The sequence below is a fragment of the Cebus imitator genome, unplaced genomic scaffold (assembly GCF_001604975.1).
Source record: "Cebus imitator isolate Cc_AM_T3 unplaced genomic scaffold, Cebus_imitator-1.0 Scaffold209, whole genome shotgun sequence".
Lineage (NCBI taxonomy): Eukaryota > Metazoa > Chordata > Mammalia > Primates > Cebidae > Cebus > Cebus imitator.
This window is the reverse complement of record NW_016107524.1, coordinates 2,943,851-2,953,094: the sequence shown is the minus strand read 5'-3', so window position 1 is coordinate 2,953,094 and position 9,244 is coordinate 2,943,851. Positions and strand designations below refer to the sequence as shown.

Genomic DNA, 9,244 nt, shown 5'->3' with positions numbered 1-9,244 from the left:
GCTCACTGCAGCCTCTACCTTCCAGGCTTTAAGCCATCCGCTTGTCTCGGCCTCCTGAGTAGCTGGGACCACAGGTGCCAGCCACATATCCAGCTAATTTTTTGTATGTTTTGTAGACATGGGGTTTCACTATGCTGCCCAACCTGGTCTCGGACTCCTGACCTCAAGCCATCTGCCCATCTTGGCCTCCCAAAGTGCTGGGATTACAGGCGTGAGCCACTGCACTGGCGATATCTGTTTTTTTAATTCTGATTAGAGTGAAAGTAACACTCTTACAGCTTTCTACATCCTAGACAGAAGTAGAAATAACTGAGATTACGCAGCATTTTGAACTAAACAATAATGAAAATGCTCCAGATCTCCGGGCGTGGTGGCTCATGCCTGTGATCTTAGCACTTTGGGAGGTTGAGGTGGGTGGATCACCTGAGGTCAGGAGTTCAAGACCAGCTTGGCCATCAGGGTGAAACTTCATCTTAAAATAAATAAATAAATAAATAAATAAGGAAAATTAAAAAAAGAAAGAAAATGCTCCAGATCAAAATCTGTGGAGGGAAGCTAAAGAAAGATTTTAGAGAGAAACTTAAAGCCTTAGAATGCATATATTAAAGAATATTGAAGAAGCAAAAAGGTCAACAGTAAACGACTGAATCTTCTAATTTAAGAAATCCCCTTAAATGACAGGCAGTGGCTCAAGCGTGTCATTCCAGCACTTTGGGAGGCCGAGGTGGGTGGATCACTTCAGCTCAGGAGTTCAAGACCAACCTGGCCAACATGGCAAAACCCCGTACCACTAAAAATTAAAAAAAAAAAAAATAGGCATGGTGGCGGGCACCTGTAATCCCAGCTACTAGGCAGGCTGAGACGTGAGAATCGCTTTAACCCAGGAAGCAGAGGTTGCAGTGAGCCATGATTGCGCTAATGCATTCCAGCCTGGGCAACAGAGCAAGACTTCATTCTTCCCTTCCCCCAGAATAGAAAAGAAAAGGAAGGAAATAAGATAGAATAGAACTTAAAGTACAGTAATATCCTATGGAACTGATAAAGCCACAAATTGGTTCTTAGGAAAAAAATACCCAAATTGACAATGCTTTGGCATGACTGTCCAAGAAGAAAAGAGGACAGAATTACAAATGAAGAAAGCGATGCAGTTTCAGATACAACAGATATTTAAAAGATATTAAGAGAGTTTTAGAATTAACCTTATTTAAATAAATTTGAAAATCTAAATGAAGTAGATAAATTTCTAAAATAGAAACATATACAATTTGTTAAAATTATTTCAAGAATAATTAGAATATATGAATAGCCCTACAATCATGAGTTATTCTATCAGTAGTTAAAAATATTATCATAAAGAAAATTCTAGGTCCAAGCAATTCTACTGGAAAGTTCTACCAAATACTTAAAGAACATATTTGTTCAGTTTTACACAAATTATTCTAGAACTTACCCAAAGAGGGAACATTTCAGAGCTAATTTTGTGAGGCTTGTATAAACCGTATGCCTAAATCTGACAAGGCAAGTATGAGAACAGAAATTACAGATCAATCTCACTAATGGGCTTAGATTCAGAATTCTAAACAAAATTTTAGGAAGCTGAATCAAGCAATACATTAAAAAGACCAAAGAAAAATAAAAATCACACAAAGAAAAACAGACTGCCAATTTTTCTTAGTAAGATTAAATTTCGATTACTAATAGAAAAGAAAGCCATTAGAAACTTAAGATCCTATGAATATTTTGGGAAGAATTTTATTTGACTCCAGGGTAAATGGAATTGGATAAATACATGTGATTTTTAAACAGTGTTATTACAGCAAATTAGGCATATTTTAAATCAACGTTAATTATAGAATTTGAACAAAATAAAATTTATATCAAAAATTTATATTTGGTCCTTTTAATATGTTTTTGGGCATATGATTTTAGACACTAAAATGGGAAGAAACATTTTATTTGTGCAAAATCAATATAAAGTAATAGATATTTTTCTCTCTTTAAAAGAAAGAAGTGAAAATGAAAGTACAATATTTTGTATGGAATTGCATGGATTTTCTTAAGAGTTGTTAAATGAACAAATGCAGTTCTTTTTGTTTTTGTTATTCTTTGTGAGCATGCTGTTTTATTGTGAATGCATTTCATAGTTTTAATCATAAATAAATGTCTGTGAAATGATTTCTTAAAAAGGTAATGCATCATGAGCAAGTTATTCCAGCAAAGAAAGATTGGCTTAAACAGTGAAAAATCAATTAGTGTAATTCACCATGATAACACATTAAAGGAGAAAAATTATGTGATTATCTCAAAAGATGCAGGAAAATAACTTGATAAAATTAAATATCCATTTATGGATTTTTAAAAAGCCTCTCAACAAAATAAGAATAGAAAGTAATTTTCTTAATTTGACTCTTCTGTTTATTGCTGTACAACAAATCAAGCCAAAATGTAGTGGCTTATCACAATAGTAATTATTTATTATCTTGTGTACCCTCTGTGGCTCAAGAATTTGGATATAGTTCAGCCGAGTGGTTCTGGCTCGGGTTATCATGATGTTGCAGTTATTCAGTGGCTGAGGTTGGGTTCATTGCAAAGTCTTCTTCACTCACATGTTTGGTTCCTGGGCTGTAAAAACTTAGAAATCAGGGTGCTGAAACAGCTGGGGCACTTCAGGCATCCTTATCTGTATGAGATCTCTCCATATGGTCTGTTTTCATTATAACTATTGCTGTGTAACAAATCACCCCAAAATTTACTGGCTTAAAACAACAATTATTTATTGTTTCTCACGAATTCTATAGGTCAAGAAATTCAGGAACATTTCAATTGGGTGGCTCTAGCTTGGGGTTTCATAAGATCGCTATCACAGTGATGGGGTCATCTCAAGGCTTCTTCACTTGTGCAGTGCTTGAGAAGGGAAGGCCTGAACATCTGGAACCTGGAACAACTGGGGTTCTTCGGGCATACTTGTCTCTATTTGGTTTCTTTACATGGTCTCTCCAGCATTGTGACTTCAAGGTATCTAGACTTTCCATGGAAGTGTAGAGGTTCAACGATATATGTCCCAAGAAAGAGAACTAGGAAGTTGTATCAACTTTTATGAAGTAGGCTCAGAAGTAATAGAGCTTCACATTTACTGTACACTGTTAGCCAATTCAGGTACAAATGCCCATGCAGGTTGAAGGGTAGGGTATATAGAATTCACCTCTTCATGGAGGAGTGGCAATGTTCTGAAAGAGCCTGTGGGACTGGAAATAATCTTGTAGCCATGTTTGAAAAATATTATCTGCACAGTGACAAAGAGTATCCAAAATAAATCCCTCCAACAAACATGCTGCTTAATTTTGAGACACTAAAAGCATTCTTTTTAAGATGAAGATGCTCACTATCACTACTTTTACTGAGCATTGTCCTGGAGATCCTAGTCAGTGGAGTGAGAAGAATAGGAAATAAAAAATATATAAGTTACCCTTTTGGCTCTCTGAGCAGCACCATGGCGGTTGGCAAGAATAAGCGCCTTACGAAAGGCGGCGAAAAGGGAGCCAAGAAGAAAGTGGTTGATCCATTTTCTAAGAAAGATTGGTATGATGTGAAAGCACCCGCTATGTTCAATATAAGAAATATTGGAAAGATGCTAGTCACCAGGACCCCAGGAACCAAAATTGCATCTGATGGCCTCAAGGGTCGAGTGTTTGAAGTTAGTCTTGCTGATTTGCAGAATGATGAAGTTGCATTTAGGAAATTCAAGCTAATTACTGAAGATGTTCAGGGCAAAAACTGGCTAACTTCCATGGCATGGATCTTACCCATGACAAAATGTGCTCCATGGTCAAAAAATGGCAGACAATGATTGAAGCTCATGTTGATGTCAAGACTACCGATGGTTACTTGCTTCATCTGTTCTGTGTTGGTTTTACTAAAAAACGCAACAATCAGATACGGAAGACCTCTTATGCTCAGCACCAACAGGTCCGCCAAATCCGGAAGAAGATGATGGAAATCATGACCCGAGAGGTGCAGACAAATGACTTGAAAGAAGTGGTCAATAAATTGATTCTAGACAGCATTGGAAAAGACATAGAAAAGGCTTGCCAATCTATTTATCCTCTCCATGATGTCTTCGTTAGAAAAGTAAAAATGCTGAAGAAGCCCAAGTTTGAATAGGGAAAACTCATGGAGCTTCACGGTGAAGGCAGTAGTTCTGGAAAAGCCACTGGGGATGAGACAGGTGCTAAAGTTGAACGAGCTGATGGATACGAACCACCAGTCCAAGAATCTGTTTAAAGTTCAGACTTATAATAGTGGTAAATAAAAAGTCTTATTTGTGAAAAAATAAAAAATAAAAAAATAAAAGTTAAAAGGGTTTTAAAAACTGAAATATGCAGACAGTAGAGAATCCAAATGAAATTCTAATAAATTATTAGAATTAATAAGAGGATTTAGCAAGGTTACTGAATATATCAATATACAAAAATCAATTACATGTCTATGCATCAGCCATTAGAGTAGAAAATTTATTTAACCTGGGAAAAGATCAAGGTAAGAGATGGAATAAAAACCCTATCTATTAGCAAAGAAATACATAGTACCTGGAAAATAATATATAACTAAATATCGCTGGTAGATGGGCCAAATACATGAAGCTGAATAGAGAAAAAAAAATCAAACATTCTTGGAAATTTAGTGTATGATAAAGATGGTATTCCACATGAAAAAGCAGATGTACTCTTCAATAAGTAGTGCTGGTATGAATGGCTTAATATTGCATACAATGTAAAGTTAAACCAATGACTCATTCTTTATACTAAAATAAAATACAGAAGATCAAAAACATAAATTAAAAATTAATAAATGAAAGCATGAATAAAAACAAAATTAAAGAAAATATATCATTTACAAAAGCATCAAAAGTATAACACTTAGGAATAAATCTGAGATAAGATATGAAGACCTCCACCGAGGAAACTATAAAACATTACTGAAAAAATTAAATATGATTGAAATCACCAAGCTTATGGGCTGGTAGAGTCAAGATGGCAATTCTTTCTGAATTGATCTATAGATATAACATAAATTAATTCAAGATCCCAACAAGTTTTTACAGAAATCCACAAATGTGTATGGAAGGGCAAAGATCCAAGAATAATCAAGACACTTTTTAACAAAGTAGGTAGACTTGATTTACCAGCTGTTGTCAAGACTTACTATAAAATTATAATAAGATAATCTGGTTTTTGAACAGGGAGAAATAAATGGGAAAGAATAGAAAGCACAGAAACAGACTGATATAATGAAGAAATGTAATGAAGAGATAGATGTTATAAAAAAAAGAACCAAACGGAAACCCTGGAACTGAAGAATTTAATGAATGATGTTAAAAATATAATCAAGAGCTTCAACAATAAACTAGATCAAGTTTATTCAGAATTCAGAAATTCAAATTTAGAAAGAACTTAGAAATAACCCAGTCAAACAAACAAACAACAAAAACAAAGAAATAAAAAAAGGAAGAAAGAAAAACAAATAATTTTAAAAATGAAAAAAAGCCTACATGACATATAAAGCAACCGTATAAAGTGACCAAATATTAAAAAATTTGGGATTTTCAGAGGGAGAAGAGATGGGCAAAGGCATAGAAAATCTATTTAACAAAAGCATAGCTGAAAAGTTCCCAAGTCTTGTAGGATATATAGATATTTAGAGAGGATGCTCAGAGACCTCCCAATAGATTCAACCTAAAAAGGTTTTTTCCAAGACTCACTATAGTCGAACTGTCAAAAGTAAAAGAGAGAGTTCTGAAAACAGTGAGAGAAAATCATCATGTCTCATATAAGGAAATCCCCATCAGACTCACAGTGAGTTTCTCAGCAGAAACCTTTCAGGCAAGGAGAGAATAGGGTGATATATTCAAAGAGCTAAAATTAAAAAAAAACAAAAACCTGTTAGCCAAGAATATTATATCCAGCAAAGCTATCCTTCAAATATGAAGGACAAATAAAGTCTTTCTCAGGCAAGCACAAGTGGAGGGAATTCATCACCACTAGATTGGCCCTACAATAAATGCCTAGAGTCATACATCTAGAAACAAAAGGACTGCCATCCTAAAAACACACCATGGCTCACACCTGTAATCCCAGCACTTTGGGAGGCCAAGGAGGGCAGGTCAGAGGTCAGGAGATTGAGACCATCCTGACCAACATGGTGAAACCCTGTCTCTACTAACATACAAAAAAAATTAGCTGCACCTGTAGTCCCAAAGGCTGAGGCAGGGGAATTGCTTGAACCTGGGAGGCAGAAGTTGCAGTGAGCTGAGATTGCACCATTGCACTCCAGCCTGGTGACAGAGTGAGACTCTGTCTCAAAAAGAAAAAAAAGTATAAAACTCACTGGTGCAACAGACATTGTATTATTTACCTTTGCAATTTTTTTTGACTCTCAAACATGATTACTAGGAAAAAAACACAAAAAATTGTAAAGGTAAATAATAAAAGAGGTAAAAAGGAACATAAAGTATACCAAAAAATCAAAAAACAATTAAAATACCAGAAGTAAGTTCTCATCTGTTAATAACAGCTTTGACTGTAAATGATTTAAAATTCCTAATTAAAATATACAGACTACTGAATTGATAACAAAACAGGACCCAACAAGTAACTCACTTCATCTGTAAAGACACACATAGATTGAATGTGAAGGGATGGAAAAAAATATTCCATACAAACAGAAACCAAAAGCATGCAGGAGTAACTACACTTATGTCAGATAAAATAGACTTTAAATCTAAAAACATAAAAGAGACAAAGAAGGTCATTACATAATGATAAAGAGATTAATTCAGCAAGAGGATACAACAATTCTAAACATATGTATACCCAAAACCAGAGCACCTAGATATATAAAGTCAGTATTATTAGAGCTAAAGGATAAGATGGATCCAAATACAATAAGAGTTGGGGACTTCTGTACCCCATTTTCAGCATTAGAACATCTAGACAGAAAATCAACAAAGAAACATTGAATTTAATCTTCACTGCAGACCAAATAGATCTAACAGACATTTATGGAACATTTTATCCAGTAGCTGTAGAATAAACGTTTCCCTCATCAGCATATGAAACATTCTTTAGTGTAGGCCATGTGTTAGACTACAAAAGAAGTCTCAAAAAAATTTTAAAAATCAAAATTACATCAAATATCTTCTCAGATCACAATTTGTAAAACTAGAAATCCATAACAAGAAGTACTTTGAAACTGTACAAATACATACAAATTAAGTAACATGCTTCTGAAATACCACTGGGCCAATAAAGGAATTAAGAAGGAAATTTAAACATTCCTGGCCGGGTGTGGTGGCTCATGCCTGTAATCTCAGCACTTTGGGAGGCCAAGGCAGGTGGATCACAAGGTCAGGAGTTCAAGACCAGCCTGGCCAGGATGGTGAAACCGCATCTCTACTAAAAATACAAAAATTAACCAGGCACAGTGGCAGGTGCCTGTAATCCCAGCTACTCAGGAGGCCGAGGCAGGAGAATCGCTTGAACCTGGGAGGCAGAGGTTGCAGTGAGCCGAGATTGCGCCACTGCACTCTAGCCTGGGTGACAGAGCGAGACTCTGTCTCAAAAAAAAAAAAAAAAAAGAAAGAAATTTAAACATTCCTGAAAATGTAAAAATAGAAACATAACACACCAAAATTTATAGGACACAGCATAAACAGTGCTGAAAGGGAAGTTTATGGCAACAAATGCTTACATCAAAAAAGTGGAAAGATTTCAAAGAAACAACCTAATTCACCTATCTCAAGGAACTTGAATAGTCTAAACAAACCAAACACAAAATTAGTACAAGGAAAGAAATAATAAAGACCAGAGCAAAAGTAAATAAAATAGAGACTAAAAGTACAAAGAATTAATGCAAGTTAGTTAGTTTTGGAAAGTTAGTTTTTGGAAAAGATCAAAAAAATTGTAAACTGTTAGCTAGACTAACCAAGAAAAAAGAGAGAATGTACAAAGGAATAACATCAGAAATGAATAAGAAGAAATCACAATTGATTCCACAGAAACACAAGTGATCTTTAAAAAGTAATATGAAAAACTCTGCACTAACAAATTGGAAGACCTAGAGGAAATGGATAAACTCCTGGACACATACAACCTATCAAGAATGAGCCAAGAAGAAATAGGAAACTTCAATAGACCAATAACGAGTAACAAAGGTGAATCAATAATAAATCTCCCAACAAAGAAAAACCCAGGACTAGATGGCTTTACTGCTGAATTCTACAAAAGTTATTAAGAAGAACAAACACTGATCCTTCTCAAATTATTCCAAAAACTAACAGGAGAAAATTCTTCCCAACCCATTCTATGATGCTAGCATTATTCCAATATGAAAACCAGAAAAGGACACAGCAAAAGAAAGAAAACTACAGGCCAATATGTTTAATGAACACAGATGCAAAAATCTCCAACAAAATGCTAGGAAACTGAATCTAACAAAACATCAAAAGATAGTGTACCATGATTAAGTGGGATTTACTCCAGGGATGCAAGGATGGTTCAACATGTGCAAATCAATAAACATGAAACATCACACTGACAGAATGAAGGACAAAAGCCATATGGTCATCTCAATAGATGCAGAAAAGCATTGGATAAAATTCAACATCCCTTCAGTATAAAAACTCTCAACAAATCAGGCATAGAAGCAACGTACTTCAACATAATAAAGGTTATATATGACAAACCCACAGCTACCATCATACTGAATGGGGAAAATCTGAAAGCCTTTCCTCTAAGAACTGAAACTAGATACGAATGCCCATGTTTACCAGTCTTATTCAACATAGTACTGGAAATTCTAGCCAGAGCAATCAAGCAAGAAAAATAAATAAAAAACATTCAAGTTGGAAAAGAAGAAGTCAAATAGGCCCTGTTTGCAAATGACATAATCTCATATAGAGAAAAATCCAAAGATTCCACCAAAAAGCTCTTAGAACTGATAATTCAGTAAAGTTGCAGATACAAAATTAACATACAAAATCAGTAGCCTTTCTATATGCCAGTAAGGAACTAACTGAAAAAAAGAATTCAAGAAAGCAATCCTATTTATAACAGATAAAAAATTACCGCCGGTCGCGGTGGCTCAAGCCTGTAATCCCAGCACTTTGGGAGGCCAAGGTGGGTGGATCACGAGGTCAAGAGATCGAGACCATCCTGGTCAACATGGTGAAACCCCGTCTCTACTAAAA

At 35.2% G+C, this 9,244-nt stretch overlaps 1 long non-coding RNA gene and 1 pseudogene across 2 annotated transcripts in view; both read left to right on the top strand.

Annotated features, from left to right (window-relative positions):
- LOC119474090 overlaps positions 1-9,244 on the top strand; it is a 31,535-nt gene that overhangs the window by 15,852 nt on the left and 6,439 nt on the right. The gene's annotated exons all lie outside the window — the stretch shown is intronic.
- On the top strand, positions 3,472-4,308 carry LOC108317815 (annotated as a pseudogene). Its single transcript, XR_001830901.2, has one exon. The product of XR_001830901.2 is annotated as a 40S ribosomal protein S3a-like (transcript).